The sequence below is a fragment of the Passer domesticus genome, chromosome 3 (assembly GCF_036417665.1).
Source record: "Passer domesticus isolate bPasDom1 chromosome 3, bPasDom1.hap1, whole genome shotgun sequence".
Lineage (NCBI taxonomy): Eukaryota > Metazoa > Chordata > Aves > Passeriformes > Passeridae > Passer > Passer domesticus.
In genome coordinates this window covers 13,505,663-13,511,926 of record NC_087476.1, presented here as the reverse complement: position 1 = coordinate 13,511,926, position 6,264 = coordinate 13,505,663, and the positions used below count along the sequence as shown (strand labels likewise).

General features: G+C 37.5%; 1 long non-coding RNA gene across 1 annotated transcript in view; it reads right to left on the bottom strand.

Annotated features, from left to right (window-relative positions):
- Positions 1–274: 274 nt before the first annotated feature.
- Positions 275–6,264, bottom strand: part of LOC135296023 (uncharacterized) — a 49,548-nt gene continuing 43,558 nt past the window's right edge. The window contains exon 3 of the long non-coding RNA XR_010358071.1: positions 275–1,963. This is a non-coding gene — a long non-coding RNA (uncharacterized LOC135296023). The remainder of the gene's footprint in view (positions 1,964–6,264) is intronic.

Sequence of the window (6,264 nt, the reverse complement as noted above, 5' to 3'; positions counted from 1 at the left end):
CAGTGATAGCTGGCAGCATTGAAAGCACAGATACACAGCCAGTGTATCATCTGCATCAAGTGGCTGATAGCATTCGACAGGCGTATACTTCTAGTACATATTGCCTTAATTCAAATGTTTGGAAGAAGTCTCTAGCCTCACACAACAGTCTGGGAATGAGCCATGAGTACCCTTTGCAGCAGTCACCTGCCAAACAGGTAGCCAGATCTATGTGAAGAGAAGCAAAACATGAGCAGCCACCACAGCAGCAACAACTTCTTGTAAACCTTCAAGGAGAAAAATCACATTTTAGAAGTTTGGGGATAAACTGTTGCTTTAAAATCCTAAAGGTGATATTTTATATAGAGAAAATACTAATAACATCTGACACTATACACTGACCTTATTATATTTGTGTTTTCTATCCTAGAGTACCATTTGCCCCTTACCTAATTAGTCTTTGATTCTGGAAAAGCAACTTAGAGGACAGAACTCTTGCAGCCCTCTACAGAAATGTTTCTGTGCATGCTCTGAAAGTACTTTGGACAATTTCAGGAACTAGCAGATAAATGTGCTGAGAAAATGAACTTGGTGGTATTTTTGAAATTTGCATCACTTAATGATGCAAAACTGTAGCATAAAAATGGCTTGGTTGAAGTTTGAATCTCACTATGAACCTCAGAGTTCAGAATAAGATAATACTGAAAACATAATTTGATAAAAATAATATTTATGCAAAATCATATTTTAATATCTGTGTTTTCACCTTTCCTCTATAACCTTGAGAAACAGAATTTGGCAGAATTATTTCATGTGAAAGTCAAAAGAATTTATTATATGCTTTCCTCCTGAGTATTTTGACTTTAAGAAGGTTCTCAGACACAAAAAAGTAATGAAATGTCACTGCAAGGGGTAAAAGGCAAAATCTTATTATAAGTAAAGAAACCTACTGCTTCTCTGACACCTCTGTTATTCATCTCTTGTAAGCCACACCTGGGGGAAAGAAAACACCCACCAACAAACAAAAAAATCCAACTCATAATTACATTTGGTTGGATGGAACAAAATGGATTTCAGTGCTGTGCAGCACAAACATCCCTACTGACCCACCATCTGCACACAGTCTCTCTTTTTAAATAGATCTGAACTAGTTTAGCAGTAGAATTTTCTGCAGCCACAGTGGAGAAGTGGAGAACAGTGGAGAAGACAGGAAGATCATGAAACTGTATGATGGAATATTTCTTCTGCCAAAAAAAAAAAGAATTAATAGCAATACTTGTAAGAGTACAAGAGGTATTATGAAATTGCTTGTATGTAATGTGCACTCTGATTTTAATTTACCAAACAGGTATGCAAGTGACATTCAGAAAGGCACTTTTTCAGCCAAACACTCCTCCTCTGTCTTTTGGTCATTTTTGGAAGTGGCATCAGCATAGGGAATCTAATCTAGTTACGAAGCATGTCTTCAGCATTCTGGACTAGAATGTTGCCTATATTCCCTGAATTTTGAGGTAATAACAGTTACAAAGCTTTATTGAAGATAATTTCATTTTACCCAAAGACTGCCAAAGACAAATCACCACATTTCACTGGACTTGTGCTGATTCCTGGAAGAAGTTGCCTGGTTTTTTCACAGCTGGCATCTACCTGCCATTGACTTCTTTTTCTTGACATCCCCTCTGGCTTGATGTCTCACTTCTCACTTTCATCTTTCCAGTGGTCCTTCACTATTGGTTGCTGCTTCACCAATTCCTTCTCACCTCTGGGGCTGTCCTCTGACTCCTAAAGAGTTGTTCCTAGGTCCCAGCCAGACCCAAGTCTGTTCTTCTTTAAAATCTTTCACTAATTGCTCAAACCTCCAGGCTGCTCCAGATTTGCACCTAATGCTCACAGGCTTCCTGCAGTATCTGCCTCCTCTGTGGAGCTCTCCTGCTCTTTATTGTCAGGTGTACTGTCTCTGCCTCACTGAATATTTTAACTCCAGCTAAAAAAAATAAGATATAAAGGAAGATAAAAGCAGCATCCTAACCTAGCTGAGCAGCATCTTAACACAGCTGTCATCAAGCACAAAAGGAGAAGAAACATGCCAGAGGCAAGTAAGACAACGTAACCATATTATATTTCTTTGAACTGCAATGTTTTACTTCCCATGGGTCACTCAGTAGATTCCAGGGTCTGGTTCCAAAGAGAACAGACCAGGTCAGTCAATTTAAAGAATAGGAAAACTGTCATTTTCTGATGTGCAGAAAGACTTATTTTTACAACTATGAGATGAAATTTTTCTTCATGTTGCTTTTGAATTGGAGTTTTCTGTGGAATTCATTCACATAAATACTTCAATAATGGCAGCAAAATATATCCACCTATATCTATTTTCTTACGTTATTAGATAACTTGCTTCTTGAAAGTGTTCTTTTGTTTTGGAAAGCATAATTTAGACTCTGAATCTATATTGCGCTCTGAGCATCTGAATATTGTTATATCCGAAATTTTACACTAAAGTATAAAATTTTCTTGGTGTATTGTGAAAAAGCTGAATACAGACTACTGCAGAACACTAACTTTCAGCCATATATTATACACAAAACTACATTATTTATACATCTTTTAATAGAGTTGTGAGGTGTAACAAGACAAAGGTCTCTAAAAGCTGTCTTACTATGCTTGAACTTAATTATAAAATTTCAGATTCATAATTAGGAGATAATGAAAAGCTGTGGCAATTGTCTGTCAGTCAGCTTCTTCAAGCCATGGCAGTGAATCAACCTGCATGGAAAGTTTGTGATCAAGGTCACATAATTTCTTACCTGGAGGAGAGCACAAGCTCTGACTGTGAGGAAAAGGAAGCAGACCTATATTTGACCCTCAGCAGAAAGCATTCAAGTAGCTTTTATTTCCAAAATAAACTGATTTGGAAAATAAGCCATGGTAAACCTCCATTTATGAACCTGTGCACACTGACTGCTATGAGCTGCAGTTTTCCTGTGTGTTGCCGTATTCCTGAAACAGGCAAACAGCCTTTGAGATCAGACTCAGAGCAGGACAGAAATGTTTTGGTTTTGATCCCCACTTTCTCTATTTTGTCTTTTATTGGGAGCAAAACAAGTGCATTTCTAATCAAATATGTCTTAATACATTCTTCATTCCTAGAAACAGGCTAACAGGTAGAAAATAAGAGGTGTTTTTCCACTCTTAATTTTCAGTAAGACTTTTGGTGAACATGATATTGTATCTGTTATTCTTCTTTGGTTGTATATTGTCAGAAGAAATTGCTGCTTTTAAAATTCAGCAAACCTTGGCTAAGATTTCTTGGTCCATTAAAGCCACATTGCTCTTGGCACAGATTTGGAAGCAGCATGGAAATGATATAAGTAATTTGTCCTAGGCAGGACAGCTCTGTTGAAATCTGGCAGAAGAGGTTTTCTCTACTTAGACCAGCTGTACTTTATGGATCACAGTACAGTACAGTTGTTCCCATAGTTTTTCAAGGTAAATCTTCTTATGAGACAGTGAAGCCAACTCACCTTGTCACAAGTACATTTTCTCTTTCTTCCATAATCACTCCTAAAATTTATTATTCTCATGTCTTGTTCTATACTAAATATAACTTATTTTGAATAAAATAATTTTTTCAATTTTATAAATAATAATGTAAATAAATATAGGGATAAGGAAATTTATAATATGTAGCATAGGTTGATGCCTAATGTAGTTTCATGTGTAAAATAACATATAATTTTATAATAAAACATTGTTACTTGTATAGTAATGTATACACACTTAAAGTTTTACAAAAGGCCTGCTAGCAATTTTGTGCTGTTTAAAGTTAGCAAAATACAAATATTTAACCATACTTATAAAGAAGAATGCATTTCATAAATTCTGAAAAATAGCATACTTCCTCTTTTTCTTACTAAATGTTTGTGCTCATCCTGAAACATTGTCTGCATATTTATGAAGATAATTTTAACTCAGTGTCTGTTGGGAAGTATATTCACTGTACTATCTTCAGTGAGACCACAGTTTGCTCAAGAAATGACTGAACATACAAACACATACAGCACTCCTGGAAAAGCTGGCAGCCCATGGCTTGGATAGGAGCACTCTTCGCTGGGTTAGGAACTGGCTGGATGGCCAGGCCCAGAGAGTGGTTGTGAATGGTGCTGCATCCAGCTGGCGGCCAGCCACCAGTGGTGTCCCTCAGGGGTCTGTACTGGGACCAGTTCTATTTAATATTTTTATAGATGACATGGATGAGGGCATCGAGTCCTTCATTAGCAAATTTGCAGATGACACTAAGCTGGGAGCTTGTGTTGATCTGTTGGAAGGAAGGAGGGCTCTGCAGAGAGACTTAGATCGGCTGGATGGATGGGCAGAGTCCAACAGTATGAAGTTTAATAAGTCTAAGTGCCGAGTTCTGCATTTTGGCCACAAAAATCCCCTACAGCGTTACAGGCTGGGGACGGTGTGGCTGGACAGTGTTCAGGCAGAAAGGGACCTGGGGGTGCTGGTTGACAGCCGATTGGATATGAGCCAGCAATGTGCCTTGGTGGCCAAGAAGGCCAACGGCATCCTGGCCTGCAGTAGGAATTGTGTGACCAGCAGGAGCAGGGAGGTCATTCTTCCCCTGTACTCGGCACTGGTGAGGCCACATCTTGAGTACTGTGTCCAGTTCTGGGCCCCTCAATTTAGGAAGGATATTGAGATGCTTGAGCATGTCCAGAGGAGAGCAACGAGGCTGGTGAGGGGCTTGGAAAACAAGCCCTACGAAGAACGTTTGAAGGAACTGAGGTTGTTTAGCCTGGAGAAGAGGAGGCTTAGAGGTGACCTTATTGCTCTCTACAACTTCCTGAAGGGAGGTTGTAGACAGGTGGGGGTCGGTCTCTTCCACCGGGCAGCAACTGACAGAACAAGGGGACACAGTCTCAAGCTACGTCAGGGAAGGTATAGGTTAGATATTAGGAAAAAAATTTTCACTGAAAGAATAATAAAGCACTGGAATTGTCTTCCCAGGGAGGTGGTGGAATCACCATCTCTGGATGTGTTTAAAAAAAGACTGGACATGGCACTTGGTGCTATAGTCTAGTTGAGATGTTAGGGCATAGGTTGGACTTGATGATCTTAGAGGTCTCTTCCAACCTCATTATTCTGTGATTCTGTGATTCTGTAATGTTCATATATGAACATCTAGAATGCATGACTAAATCAAGAAGAAATATATATATATTCATGCTTCAATGAAAAAAATACAAGGGGAAATTGAACTGAACTGAACCTTAACACTAATTATTTTTATTTATCTATTATCTGCATCTATCTATCTGCCAGTCAGTAGTTTCTGAGGAAATTTGGTCTGATTCCCACTGACCTCTAGTACAAATTCCCTTGCAGCCTTAATTGCCTTGAAGATTCTGAAATGTTTTTTCAATCCATCATTTTCTTCTTTAAATTAATAATATGAAGGCTTATAATTCATATCCAAAAAAACCCCTGCCTTTTTCTTATGGTCTTCATTTACTGTTAAGATTGAAATTATGGACAATAATTACCATCATTACTGCTAAAGTAACAAATTATTGTAAAAATAGCAAAAGTAAAACAGCTTTTAAGAGAAAGAGAAAAGGAAAAGAGAATTTGCAGATTTTATTAATTTTTTTGTTATGGACATTTTGAAAAAGCTAAGTATATTATCAGTATCATTTTATAATTCTTTTATTTATCTGCATATTAATATAAAATTAACAACTCTACATTTCATACACTAGAGGGAATGCATATGACTCTCAAATTCTTGGGGTTTTTATAACCTTTTGGAGTCTGTTTTAATTCAGTGATAACAATTTCTCTTGTTTGACATGGAAACAAAAATATTTTGCAGAAGTCACTGTAAATGATGAGTTGTTCTGAAAAAAAATGTAATATTGGACATTCTTTCTTTCCCCAAAAGAAATAGAAATTCAAAGAAAACATGTCACTGGCTTACATAAGATTCATTTTAAAAAATCAAATCTAAAAGTGTGATAATCAAAAAAGAAAATAACTATTTTAGTGTTTCCTAAGTGGATGCTATCATTGCCATGATAATTATAGTCCATTTCCCCTTTTTCTTCACCATGTAACTTGTCTGTAAGGCAGAACAGCTGCAGTAGTAAAGCAAACTTTCACAAATGGATCTGTTACATGACTGTAAAATAATTGTGATTTCTCACTTTTCATTTGCCAGATATAGACCAGCCCCAAAAATCTCGAGAGGCTTTGGCAGGCACCGGCCATCCAGGCAGGGTC